General features: G+C 45.0%; 3 non-coding genes across 3 annotated transcripts; 1 reads left to right on the top strand and 2 right to left on the bottom strand.

The window, feature by feature from the left end:
- Nucleotides 1-725: 725 nt before the first annotated feature.
- On the bottom strand, nucleotides 726-797 carry trnam-cau (transfer RNA methionine (anticodon CAU)). Its single transcript has one exon. It is a non-coding gene; the product is annotated as a tRNA-Met (tRNA).
- Nucleotides 798-6,755: 5,958 nt separating this feature from the next.
- trnam-cau (transfer RNA methionine (anticodon CAU)) lies at nucleotides 6,756-6,827 on the top strand. Its single transcript has one exon. It is a non-coding gene; the product is annotated as a tRNA-Met (tRNA).
- A 4,734-nt stretch (nucleotides 6,828-11,561) lies between these two features.
- trnal-cag (transfer RNA leucine (anticodon CAG)) lies at nucleotides 11,562-11,644 on the bottom strand. The gene has a single exon. It is a non-coding gene; the product is annotated as a tRNA-Leu (tRNA).
- Between the last annotated feature and the right edge of the window lie 2,929 nt (nucleotides 11,645-14,573).

Here is a 14,573-nt window from a genome sequence, read left to right as displayed (position 1 = left end):
ACCCTCCTCAACACAGTGAAGCCTTCATCTGACAGGAGGAGTTTCTTTTCCCAGTGATTCCACTGACAGTGAAAAGCTACGTTCATCAGACTGGTCTGATAGGATCAACTACTGGTTGCTCTGGAGTGGAAACAGCAACCTGTCAGGAAACATTAGTCAGATCAAAGCCAAGATTAAAGCAAGAGCCTCCAGATCAAAGACAGAATTGATGATGATGTCATCAGGGGGGCTTTGATAGTGTCTTTATTTGTACCTGGAATTCTATATTTGATCTCAGGAGGACATGAAAGAAACACAACTGAGGAAAGTAGAGGAGAACATTCAGCTTCATTTGAAACACTCGAACTGTTGAACAGTAGAATTTGTTTGAAACAGTTTACAACACTGAGTGACAGGATTGAAGAGGGGAGATTTTGGTATTTTCAGTTTAATTCTAACTTAAAACTGGGCATGAACATTTTTAGTCGTTCACATTCTAACATACAGAGGAAGTCATGACATTCCCTTTTTTTTAACCTGTCCTGTTCAGGAAATGGAAATGGAAATTTAGCTGCTATGTTGAATCAGAAAAACCTTTTGAAGTCTACTTTTGCTTCAGTCAGAAAGTGGACTGTTGTTAACTCTTACAATGGTTGGTGATTGTGGAGGAAGACAAAATCCTTATGAACCTCTTTTTAACAGACACGCATTTCTAAAGACACTGGTTCATTTTATTTTTCTTCTTCTAGCAGAGGATGGTTTCGATCCATCGACCTCTGGGTTATGGGCCCAGCACGCTTCCTCTGCGCCACTCTGCTCTACCATTGACGGAACAGTCCTTGTTTTATGAGAGCATTCTCTGTCTTTGTCTCTGCCCTGCTCTCCTGCTCTCTTTCCCCTCATTTAGTCCTTGACATGATCCATGCTCTACAGCTCTGCGGGTGGAATGAAGACCTGCGTCTGCTCTGCCCGTGCCATCCTTCGTCTCAACCTAAATTGTTTGACCCACCTTTATAATGATCGGACTCGCTCCCGCTGAGCGTGCCAGGCGTGCTCTCGCTGCAGACAACACAACCAAACTGGCCCCGATCAGGATTTGACAGGCCGAACTCGCGCCGAAATCTTTACAAAAAATCCATTTTTGTCACCCACGTGAAGATGGGTGGGAACATGCCCTAAAAACACCAAGAATAATATTCACCACCTTCTGAACGGGTCCTGGCCCGTCTCCTGCATCAGGGGCCGCCGCAGTCGCCCATCAGCTGTTCAACAGCTGTTCGCCGCAACACTCAATGAGACAAAGACATAGAAGCTCAAACTGCTGTTGCGGAAGCCATGATCATATAGTGGTCAGTACTCTGTGTTGTGGCCGCAGCAACCCTGGTTTGAATCCGCGTCACGGCAGCATGAGATAAATTTCTTTGTGTGTGTTGATGGACACAAGCCAAGCAGAAATTTCCCACGATGCAATAGGGCAGTGTTTGGTCAGTGTTGAGCAGGCGTCAGTCTGACAATGATGTCATATTATTGTGTCATCACCTGACCAGACCCAAAAGTAGGCTCAGGTATCAGTTTCTTCTCAATGCTAACGTCTGCTAGCTTAGTCTGCTACTTTGATGGCTCTGCCTGCTCTAAGGTCCAGACCCCTGGATGTGGTGGTTCCTACCTGAACGTAGATTCTGTCAGCTCATGTTGTTAAATCAACTCACCAGGAACACCAGTAGATTTCAATGGACTGACAATGAGTCTCATTGAATGGTAAACATGTCAAATATGAAGTCATCACCTGAGGAGGTCTGCTGCTGGAATGAAGCTCCAGATATTCACAAGATATTCTAGATCTTAAAATAAAGCATTTTTATATTTGATTTATTGTTCATTAGCCTGCTTCACATTGTTTGATTTTATGTGTTGGATATAAATAGAACTTTGATCCACAACCTCCACAAACACTCTTGTCCAACTTTTGTGCCCAAATTTTCTCCTCATGAGGCACCAAATCAAGTCAAATCATTTTTATTTGTTTGAACCAAATCACAACAAAGTTCTCTCATGACTCTTTACTAGTAGAACAGGTCCAGCACCAAACTGCTTCAATGAATCTGCACCCAACAATTCTCCATCAGCAGCACATCCTGCAACAGTGGTGATGAACACCTTCCTTTTAAAAGGCAGGAACGTCGAGCAGATCCAGGATCAGTGGGGACGGCCTCCTGCTTTGACCGGTTGTATTTAAAGCTCCATCAGATTGGAACAACCTTTCCTCCTCACTTGGGTCTCTCTCTTCCTTTCTCATCTTCAAATCATCAAGCATTTTCAAACATCTGCTCTCGTTTCTGATGCACCTCCCCTTTTCTCTCCAGGATTCACTCTCTACTTGTTCTTGTTTGTTCTCTGTACTGTAAATATGTGGATATTTGTGTATGAATATGCATTGTGTACTTTAATGGTGCATGGAAGCAGTATTTATTTAGATGGGTGTTTAAATGTATGAGTATGTGAACACAGGCCCACTCTTATTCTGCAGTGGGATCTCTGATCATACTTTGTATAATACTGGATGGTGGTGGTGGTGGTGGGGGGGGGGGGGGCTTTGGGGAACATTGTTGGCCTGTACCTGGGTGTATGATGTGTGTGTCCTTGTGTTGAAAATATAATCTACTTTTATTATTGTTGTATTGTTGGTCATTATTTGTCAGGACCCCCTCCAAAATGAGATGGTGCATCTCAAGGGGCTGCCCTTGAAATCAAGTATCAAGAATGAAGGTGTCTGCTGGTCTTGGTGGACCCTCTGCTTCTCCAGCTGAGTCAACAGATTCCTGTGTTGCTTGAGTCATTGTGTATCCTGGCTGCATTCAGTGCTTTCACCGCTGCAGCCTAGCTTGATTGCCAGTCAGGACAGGTGTTATTAAGAATGGAAGAGGGGACAGTTTTGGCAGGACAAGTTGCTCCACATTCAGGAGATGGTGGGAAGTTTCAAAGCTGCCATAAATCTTGATGACAAACTCCTTCACTGTGTGGTTCAGAGTCCCTGGTTTGATTGCAGCTTTGACCTGAGCAGGTGTTCATCCACATCTCAGTAACAGGGGACACTTTATCACACCAGTGGACAAACATCAGCATTCATCACCCAGCAGCTCCTCTGATCAACAGAACAAGTTAAAGTATTCTCAGAAGGACGGCATGGATCCCTCTACCTCTCACATGCTAAGCTAGCACTCTACCATTGGAGCTAAGTCCCTGCTAATGAGCACAGCAGATAATGCAGGTTGACCTTCATGCAGGGTTTAATGAGCGTCACCACTTGAAGCTTCTCTGGTTCAACAAACCCTTGGGACCAAGACATGAATTGTAACCTGTGCAGGTCCAGACCCATACTGAAGTTGGTGGAGACAATTGTTTCAACCAGGGACTGAATGAAAAGACTTGCCCAGACTCCAGCTCACTCTTCTGAACAGACCCCTCATCTCTGTGTGGAGTAAACATCAGAGGTGGGGGGTGCAGGTTCTGCTTTGACCTCCTGACCTCCTGGGTAAAGCAGTGGAGATGTTGAGCTTGAAGGAGTTGACGGCCTCCTTCATCTTCTCATTGGTTTGCGAAACCCAGCATCATGAAGTGTTGCTGAAATTCAACATGTCAGCTGAGGCCAGAGATTCCTGCGTTCCCTGAGTCCTTGAGTGTCGTCTCTGTTGTTTGAAAGCACAAAGCTGTTCCTGATGGTCCAGTGTGTCCGATTCTGGGCTCTCACAGCTGTAACTGGGGTTTGAGCTCCGTTAAGGGACTGGTTTTGTGGAGAGAACCAAGCAGAAGAATTGACAGTTTCAGCAGGAAAGGTGACCATTGCTCCACAACCTCAGTCCCAGGATTCATTCCTGCTTCACCCAGCATGGCCCTATGATCAACAGAAATGAACTGCCAGTGGAGGTCCTCAGTAATCCAGGTCCTGGTTTCTCTAGATTGCTGTGTTGTAGTCAGGACACTTGCAAATATCAGCCTCTTTCCTCCATGATCTCTCATTCTTTCTGTTCTCTCCATTTCTCCTCTTCGTTTCTACTCCTTGCTGACTGTTGGTCCTCACTTGTGGCAGAGTTCAGTCAGTGGACCAGACATTTTGCCACTGCACTGTCCATCATCAGGGCATTTAACATCCAGGACTGGCTCCCAGATCATGGCCATGACCTCATCCCCTGCACCAGTGGACAGTTCATCAAGGATGGCAAACATGTGGGTCTCAATTCCCCTCCATCTTTGTAGGTTGGTTACATTTCCTCCTGGTCTTTAATCCATCTTTAGTTGACATTTTTCTGTTGAGCCCAGTTTGTTGACTGCCAGGCTGTCTTACTTTTCAATGGCACAACAGCAGACAGCAAGAGGGTTGCTATGGTGCAGTTGGTAAAATCCCTATCAATGGTCTGCAGAAATATGCTGGGAGTTCTTTTTTATTATGAACCAGAATTCAAAGACCAAAAGCACAGAATTTAGAGATCAAAGAAAGAAATCAAAGACAGAACCTGAAGATCAGGAAATGGCACAGATCAATGAGATCCATGGACTCATCAGTGAAGGTTTTCTTTTGGTTCATGGTCACTTGTTGTCGTACTGGTGTGATGATGTCAGACCCTTCACATTCAGTTCAAACAGACTCCAAAGTGTAGCTGTGATGCAGAGGGCAGCAGCCTTGTGCTTGGTACCGTCATGGTTCTCTGCATTGTTAGCAAACTCACCAAAGACCTCCCTGAAAGCAGGATCATTTTCCCACAGTGCTTTTTTAACCAAGTACCAATTTGTCCCCCTTTAAAAAAACAACAAAGATGAGATCAGACTGAGATGGAAAAGATGATATGGATGTGATTTATGGCTTTCAAACTCCAAATATTAAATTTTTCTTCAGGGCTTTTGAGAGGTTCTGGGTAATGAATGAAAATTTAAGTTGGGCAAAAACGACATGCGGGGTCACTGTGTGTGTTTACACGTGTGTGTATTTCTTGTTTTATGGTGTTGGAGACCATTTCCATCATCAACACTGATCAGGAGTCCTCGTCCTCATGGGGACCAAAGACCGGCCCTGATGCAGCGCAATGCAGTTTGTGAGTTCTTTCAGAGTGAAGGTCTGGATTGAGTTTAGTTTCAAATAAAGATTAAGATTCAGTTGGTTAAGATTAAGATTAAGATTAAGGTTAGGCTGCACATAGAATGAAGTTGATCGAATGTTCTCATAAGAATAGCTGGGCACACCTGAGTGTGTTTACATGCAGACTTCCTCTTGTGACAACTGATGTCATTGGAAACCATCTTGAGGACATTTGGAGAAAGTTCAATCATTCAGCTGCAGGTACAGTGACTTACAACACTGCAACAACAACAAAAAATCACCCTCCACAAACACTCTTGTCCAACATTTGTGCCCAAATTTTCTCCTCATGAGGCATCAAATCACTACAAAAACAGCCATTAAGTTGATCTGGTTGGCACTGGTATTTGTTCTTGCTGCAGCTCAGGAGTGATTCAGGAGAAGAGTTTCAGAACAGCCCAGGTTGGGGACTGGAATTTTGAAGTTTCCCCTGGAACCAAACAACCTTGGGAGGTAAAACCTCCAATCCTAGCCACTCAGATGCAGCAGCAGAAGAAGCTGTCATCCACCCTGACAGTCAGAGCATCAAGTCAAGAAAACATCAACCATCTTGTATGTGGAGTCTGGATTCTTTTCTAGAATGAGACGGCAATGACAGTCCTGCCAAGTGACATCACTGACATGACTGGATGACTTCAGTCACGTGACTGGATGACTTCAGTCACATGACTGGATGACCTGAATGAATAAGAAATCAAATATAAAAATGCTTTGTTTTAAGATCTAGAATATCTTGTGAATATCTGGAGCTTCATTCCAGCAGCAGACCTCCTCAGGTGATGACTTCATATTTGACATGTTTACCATTCAATGAGACTCATTGTCAGTCCATTGAAATCTACTGGTGTTCCTGGTGAGTTGATTTAACAACATGAGCTGACAGAATCTACGTTCAGGTAGGAACCACCACATCCAGGGGTCTGGACCTTAGAGCAGGCAGAGCCATCGAAGTAGCAGACTAAGCTAGCAGACGTTAGCATTGAGAAGAAACTGATACCTGAGTCTACTTTTGGGTCTGGTCAAGTGATGACACAATAATATGACATCGTTTTCAGACTGACGCCTGCTCAGCACTGACCAAACACTGCCCTATTGCATTGTGGGAAATTTCTGCTTGGCTTGTGTCCATCAATACACACAAAGAAATTTATCTCATGCTGCCGTGACCCGGATTCGAACCGGGGTTGCTGCGGCCACAACGCAGAGTACTAACCACTCTAGGATCAGGGCCTCCTCAACAGCAGTTTGAGCTTCTATGTCTTTGTCTCATTGAGTGTTAGGGCGAACAGCTGTTGAAAAGCTGATGCGCGACTGCGGCGGCCCCTGATGCAGGAGACGGGCCAGGCCCCGTTCAGAAGGTGGTGGATATTATTCTTGGTGTTTTTAGGGCATGTTTCGGCCTGTCAAATCCTGATCGGGGCCAGTTTGGTTGTGTTGTCTGCAGCATTATAAAGGTGGGTCAAACAATTTAGGTTGAGACGAAGGACGGCACGGGCAGAGCAGACGCAGGTCTTCATTCCACCCGCAGAGCTGTAGAGCATGGATCATGTCAAGGACTAAATGAGGGGAAAGAGAGCAGGAGAGCAGGGCAGAGACAAACACAGAGAATGCTCTCCTAAAACAAGGACTGTTCTGTCAATGGTAGAGCAGAGTGGCGCAGAGGAAGCGTGCTGGGCCCATAACCCAGAGGTCGATGGATCGAAACCATCCTCTGCTAAAAGAAGAAAAATAAAATAGACCTGCATCTTCAGAAATATGTGTCTGTTAAAAAGAGGTTTATAAGGATATTTTCTTCCACCAGAGTCACCAACCATTGTGAGAGTTAACAACAGTCCACTTTCTGACTGAAGCAAAAGTAGACTTCAAAAGGTTTTTCTGATTCAACATAGCAGCTAAATTTCCATTTCCATTTCCTGAACAGGACAGGTTATAAAAAAGGGAATGTCATGACTTCCTCTGTATGTTAGAATATGAACGACTAAAAATGTTCATGCCCAGTTTAAAGTTAGAATTAAACTGAAAATACCAAAATCTCCCCTCTTCAGTCCTGTCACTCAGTGTTGTAAACTGTTTCAAACAAATTCTACTGTTCAAAGGGTTCAAGTGTTTCTAATGAAGCTGAATGTTCTCCTCTGCTTTCCTCAATTGGGTTTCTTTCATGTCCTCCTGAGATCAAAGACAGAATTCGAGGTACAAATAAATATACTATCAAAGCCCCCTGATGACATCATCATCAATTCTGTCTTTGATCTGGAGGCTCTTGCTTTAATCTTGGCTTTGATCTGACTATGCTTTAATCTTGGCTTTGATCTGACTAATGTTTCCTGACAGGTTGCTGTTGGCACTCCAGAGCAACCAGTAGTTGATCCTATCAGACCAGTCTGATGAACAAAGCTTTTCACTGTCAGTGGAATCACTGGGAAAAGAAACTCCTCCTGTCAGATGAAGGCTTCACTGTGTTGAGGAGGGTTTCTTCAGATGATTCTAGAAGAATAAATCAAAACCTCATCATTGAACATGAACATTAATCACTGATGACTGTTTTAACTGAACCTACTGGATACTGTGGTGCCTGATGAGGAGACAACTTGGGTACAAAGTTGCAGAAGAGGGTTTTTGGAGAGGAGATTTAGATGAGATGGTTTCCAAATCAAATCGGTTGTTACAAGGGAAAGTCTGCATGGAAACACACACACACACACACACACACACACACACACACACACACACACACACACACACACAGAGTCCTACTGACTAACCCATGTTTTTCTTCACTTAAACCACCACTGGAGTATTGAAAGAGATTGCATGAGACACCATCAACTTAAATTAAAAACCCCTGACTGCCTTTAATTCCCTCCTGGCTGCAGGAAATTAGACAGACCAGCCCCTAGAGCGGGCCTGCATGGTGGTGCAGTGGTTAGCACTGTGCCCTCATAGCAAGAAGGTTCCGGGTTCGAGTTTTGGCTCGGGCGCGGGATCTTTCTGTGTGGAGTCTCCATGTTCTCCCCGTGCCGGCGTGCGTCCTCTCTGATACTCCAGCTTCCTCCCACAGTCCAAAAACATGCAATTTGGGGACGAGGCTGATTGGATTCTTTAAATTGACCGTAGGTATGAGTGTGAATGGTTGTTTGTCTCTGTGTGTTGGCCCTGCGATGGACTGGCGACCTGTCCAGGGTGAACCCCGCCTCTCGCCCATAGATGCTGGGATAGGCTCCAGCCCCCCCGCGACCCTTACTAGTAAGGAATAAGCAGAAGATGACGATGGATGGCCCATAGAGTGGAGGTGAGACCACAACCATGCTCTACAATCAATATTTACATCAAACCAGCACCATCTCAACAACTTAACCTGACTAAATATATACATGATTCCAGACTACTACACCAACTCAGTCATACATCCACATAATCATTCAATGAACCTTGTCTGTGATTGTACCCCCTCCCCCATCTGGGAGCAAAGGTTTGCACCTACAGCTCTTAAGGAGCTTCCTTGGGCCGCTCTCCCCTTTTGGCTCCACCCCCTTTAAGGAAACCACCAGGAAGAGGTGAGGACTGACCGTGACGACTGAAACTGCCACATTTACATGAGACAAACTAGATCAACACTAAATACCAGGCCTTGCACAGTGATTCCCACTGACTGACACTGGGGTCTTCATTTTCCACAGGCAGGATGGCCGGTCCCCCTGTGCTTCCCAGGTCCCTCCCTGGAACACATGGCATAGAAAATGTTTCACTTGTTTGCTGATTCAATAAAACTCACCATTAACATGTGTGTGTGCCTCTAATTTACATAAACTGTTAATACCAAGACAAATGCTACCTTCAATTAATCATTGATGTCATGGAACCCTTGGTCTCCATTACATTGGTCAACCAGAGAAGCTTCAACTGGTGACGCTCATTAAACCATGCATGAAGGTCAAGGTGCATTATCTGCTGCACTCTTTAACAGGGGAATTAGCTCCAATGGTAGAGCGCTAGCTTAGCATGTGAGCAGTAGAGGGATCGATGCCCTCCTTCTCAGAATACTTTAACTTGTTCTGTTGATCAGAGGAGCTGCTGGGTGTTGAATGCTGATGTTTGTCCACTGCTGTGATAAAGTGTCCCCAGCAAGTCATCACCCTGTAAAGCACCAAATAACAAAAGTTACACTTTACAAGTAGAACAGGTCCAGTTCAACACTCCTTAAATGAATTTACACCCAACAATTCTTCATGAGCAAGCACATCCTAGCTTAGGCCCAACTTTTCTTGGCGCTCTCCCAGATGCTTGGGAGCTTCTGGGGGAGCGCTAGTTGGGCCTAAGCCAGGAGCTAAGCTAAGTTGGTCTGCACCAGCTAGTGGGGGTTGGCTAGCTCTCGCAGCTTTTGGTGCAGAGCCGCTGCTGGTCCAATTCAACATCGCTAAGCCTCACCTCCAACACAACAAAAAAACTACATTTAACACACTTATCAGTATCACTAAAGGAGGCAGAGGAGGAAGAAAACATGTGGCACTCTGAGCAGGAGAGAGGAGGACAAGAGGGAGAAGCCATCGTTAGCTTAGCGTGTTTACAAGGCAGAAAGACTGTTGCTACCAGAATGATGGTCTTTTAAACTTCAGCCAAATAAAGCAAGTAGGTACGGACGAAGGGGAGGACAACAAAGACAAAGACAAGATGGTTGATGTTTTCTTGACTTGATGCTCTGACTGTCAGGGTGGATGACAGCTTCTTCTGCTGCTGCATCTGAGTGGCTAGGATTGGAGGTTTTACCTCCCAAGGTTGTTTGGTTCCAGGGGAAACTTCAAAATTCCAGTCCCCAACCTGGGCTGTTCTGAAACTCTTCTCCTGAATCACTCCTGAGCTGCAGCAAGAACAAATACCAGTGCCAACCAGATCAACTTAATGGCTGTTTTTGTAGTGATTTGATGCCTCATGAGGAGAAAATTTGGGCACAAATGTTGGACAAAGACAAAGACACAAGAAACAGAGATAATAACCATAAACTCCATAACAACCATAACAAATATAACCATACAGAACATATATAACAAATATAACAAGAAAAGTATTAAAAGATGTGTCACCTCTGGTCAGATACCCTGATTTGCATTTATGTCTCTCAGCATTTGCATTTTCATGTTAAAGCCTCCAGAATGAGGGGATGAATGCTGCAAAATGGAACAGCAACATTGAACCCAAGTACAGGATTGGTGGGAGACTGATGGTCGCTGTTTGGGTTTTTGAAGAACAAGGAGGGCATGGCTTCAAGTTGGATTCTCAGAGACAATTTCCCCAACCTCTACATTGGAATCTGCACTGCCATCCAGTCACATGACTGAAGTCATCCAGTCACATGACTGAAGTCATCCTGTCATGTCAGTGATGTCACTTGGCAGGACTGTCATTGCCGTCTCATTCCAGAAAAGAATCCAGACTCCACCTGTGACTCCATGATAACTGATGGACCTCTGGTTGGAGGCTGGACGATGATGTTTGGACTGGAAGGAAAACTCCTTGTCCAAATTCCATTGTGTTCAAGGTTAAAGTCCCACAATCAGAAGTAGCTGAATCTGACAGGTGGAGGTTTGGAACTACAAGATGGTGATGTTTTCTTGACTTGATGCTCTGACTGTCAGGGTGGATGACAGCTTCTTCTGCTGCTGCATCTGAGTGGCTATGATTGGAGGTTTTACCTCCCAAGGTTGTCTGGTTCCAGGGGAAATTTTAGAATTCCAGTCCCCAACCTGGGCTGTTCTGAAACTCTTCTCCTGAATCACTCCTGAGCTGCAGCAAGAAAAAATACCAGTGCCCAACCAGATCAACTTAATGGCTGCTAACAGCCTCAGACACTTGATTTCCATCAATCTGGAGCCAAGAAGGCCCTCACCTGTGGTTCTCCTCCAGGAGGGTCCAGGTTCTGCCATTGTGGCTCCTGGTGCCACTGCCAGAGAGCCTCAGCTGCACACTGCAACATTTCAACAGGAGATTGACATTCCTTCAAATGTCCTGACATCTGATTCCAATGGTTCTGTTCCATCTTTATATTTGAAAATAAATCACACAATGAAAGCTGCCTCAGCTGCTTTAAGAGAGAGAACAAGCTAAGAGATCTGAAACCAGTAAAATATGCTTTTCTGTGTGCAAACTAGTGAGGGGCATGGAAGGATATTTTACCACCAATACAGAACCCAGACTTTAGTCATGTGATGAGATGGAGACTCTGATTATGAAGTTAATGGACAAAATGTGACTTGAAAGAAAACACATTTCTTCAGTAGACTTTGATCCAACATTGAAGTTAGAGTTTGGTGGCTGCTCCATGTTGGGACGTAGCAGGGTAGCTCCTTTGCATCCTCTGCTGCCAGTTCAACCACTCACTCCCATCAGTGGAGAGCAGCTTCAACTGGGTTTGGAATTTACCACTGTGGATGCATAGGAATGTGGAGAAAATGTCCTTTGTCAGAAGTGGGATTTGAACCCACGCCTCCAGGAGAGACTGCGACCTGAACGCAGCGCCTTAGACCGCTCGGCCATCCTGACAGACACTGAAAGTTGCAGACTTCAATATCAAATGAATTCATTCACTGACAAAGTAGAATTTTTTCCACAGGAGCTACTGGCTCCTTAGTTGTTACATTTATTGTTAACATTAAACACACAGTCTGAGTTCATGGCAGTAAGAAATGAACCAGAACATTTGAACCACGTAACATCTCTTGATCAGTTTGTTACATGGGACACATTCCAGACAGGAAGGATCACTGGACCCAGAGTCCAGAGGGCTCACCATTCCACCATGGAACCAAACACAAAGAGGAGGTTCCTCTGAATACCACTTGACATCACCTGCAATCAACCTGTTGATATTTGGAGGTTCATCTTGCTCTTGTTCCAGACTACATTGGCAAAAGGATCATGAACCACAAGGAAATCATGGAACTCCAGATTGATTCAGGACTTTCTAACTCCATCGTATGACCTGGGAGCAAAGACTGGCCAGGCCTTCCTTAATTTATCAGTTAATTACTGCTTCAACAAACATGCCACTTAATTAAGTTACCAGAATTTCTCTCATTGAAAAACCCACCAGCCTGATTTCTTGACATGACATGAAAAATTCTCCAAGAACCCACAGTTGGGTGGAAAGATACCAGGTTAACCAGGAGGAGTCCTGTTCCTGAACCATGGATGGAACAAAGTCCACTGGAAAACTCAGCAGTTCCTGAGTGCCAGATCCATCCGGGAGCTTGGGTCTCCCCTTGACTGTGGTGATCCATGAGATCAAGGAGGACAGAGGGAAGAAGGATCCTGTTGGAGATCTCCTACCTTCTTCCTCCACTTCACTACTACTTGGATGTCAGGAATATGAGGTACTTTACTCAAATGACGTATTAGGAGTTTCCTGTTTGACAAGAAGGAAGTCAGAGGTTCATACCTCACTTGTTGGTGGTGCCCTCAACCTGCTGAGAGCATCACTTAGTTCTCTACAGAGAAACATGGCAGCTCTGCTGAAGGCTGCAGGAAACCTGCTGGAACTGAGACTTGGACTCAGATCACTGGATTCAAAGTCCAGGGTGCCAACAGGTCCACCAGGGCATCTGTGCTTTACTTACCGTGTAAAAAGGACCACAGTGGTCGTCTGGTTTTAATTTAACAAACAAATACGGTTGAAAACTTTGAGACAGAGACACAGGGCTCTTATTTGAAGGGCCATGGGATGGGAAATATCCCAGACCTCAGAGATCAGAGCTCTCACTTTATCTCAGGGTCCTGACTTTGGGGGTTCTTCCTTTGGTCTTCAAATACTCGTGGTTTTTATTGGCAGAACTTTCAACTTGCATGCAAAGAGAATCACAGTCAATGGAAACCCAGCAGACAGTGTTTATTTCTAATAAATCAGACAATCGCACAAATGAGAATGAAAGGAAAAAACAATAAAAGGTTTTAAAATCCTTCTCCACTCTAAAGCTTTTTAAAGTTCATTTGAAGGTTCAAAGGTGGAGGTGAGGAGGTCACCCTGATCCTCCCTGTCGTCACTGCCAGGATTCTTTCTTCTGGTGCTGTGGTTCTTCTGATGAAGGGGGCGTGATGTTTGCTGTCTCAGGCTCCACCAAATGTCCTCTTTAGGACGCCACAATGTGGCCTCTTCACTGCTCCATCTTCCCTGCATCGGAGACACCAGGGTTCCTCCTGGTACCGACCCCATCGTCCTTCTACCCAATGGTGCGGCCATGGATCCTCAGAGGAGGCTAGGATCCTTCTTCTCATCAGAGCCACAGTTTTTCCTGGAGAGAACAACAGGAGCTTTGTTGTAATGTTTTGCTCTGTGTTTCCTGCACAGACCATCAGGATCTGTGACGCCATCTTGTGGTAGGGGGTCATCATCTTGTTGTGTGGTAGTGGATTCATTGATCTGCTGTTTCAACACATTCAAGTTCATTATCCTACAAGTCAAAGTACATTTGGTGTGGAGTTTTAGTTTCTGGCCTCAATCATAACGTGTGCCTTTCTTCTTCATGAACATTTCTCAGCTTTGTAAGTTTATTCTAGTTTTTCTTCCTCACTTTTCTATTCCATTGTTGTTGAAGATTCGACTGCAGGTTGGAGTTCCCTGTTGACTGAAGCAGAAACAGGAACAAAAAGCTGGAGGCTGTCAGAGCTCCAAGTTGGGGGCTGATATTAAAGTAGGAGATGAACACATCCAGGTTAGCATCCCTCTCAGAAGCTGCTACTTTAGCTCTTCAGAATACAGCAGCCTAGCATAGCTTCATCTGGCCAGTTAGTGGCCCACTTTGTCTGGGATATCAGGTTCAAGGTTCTTCACAGCTCTGAATGAAGGCTTTCTAAAGTGTTAACCAGTACTCCAGTTGTAAAAAACAATCAGGGGGGATGGTAGATTTTGATGTTTAGGAACAGATCATTTGTGCTGATGACAGCCCATCAGGTCAGAGACCAACAGTGTACCCTTACTCCTCTCAAACAACATGCATGCTATGGATATTACCTGTCTGCTACTCCTGTCATTGATCTTGACCAAGCCCCCAGGCTGACACTGCTACCACTGCTCCTACATAGTGAGAGTCAAATGCAGAGGACATTTTCCCACCGGGTGCAAGTGCAACTTCATACTCATGCTACCTATAAATCTGGGAATTCTTCTATATTTTGAAACAAAACATTCTCAAGTCAAGTCCATTTTAATTAAAGTGCAAGAGCAAAAGAATGAAACAAATGTACCGTGGCAGGATAGCGCTACACTCCCCACCATGAGGGGCAGTATGGCAGACGATAGTGAGTGGTCACCTAGCAGTAGACCTGGTCTGACCCTTCTCCGTCCTTTCCACTTCCTCTCCCTCCTTTACGGAGCCGACAGCCGTGCGTGGTGGCGTCTCGCTGGTAAGCAGATCGGTTACAAACAAAGGTACCTCAAAACCTCAAAATAATGCTACAGTGATGTCGGAAGAATTGC

This window comes from Aulostomus chinensis, chromosome 1 (assembly GCF_037954235.1).
Source record: "Aulostomus chinensis isolate RoL2024-O1b breed Wild chromosome 1, RoL_Achi_v1.0, whole genome shotgun sequence".
Classification (NCBI taxonomy): Eukaryota; Metazoa; Chordata; class Actinopteri; order Syngnathiformes; family Aulostomidae; genus Aulostomus; species Aulostomus chinensis.
Note: the sequence above shows the minus strand (reverse complement) of the source record. Positions and strands in the feature narration are given on the sequence as shown.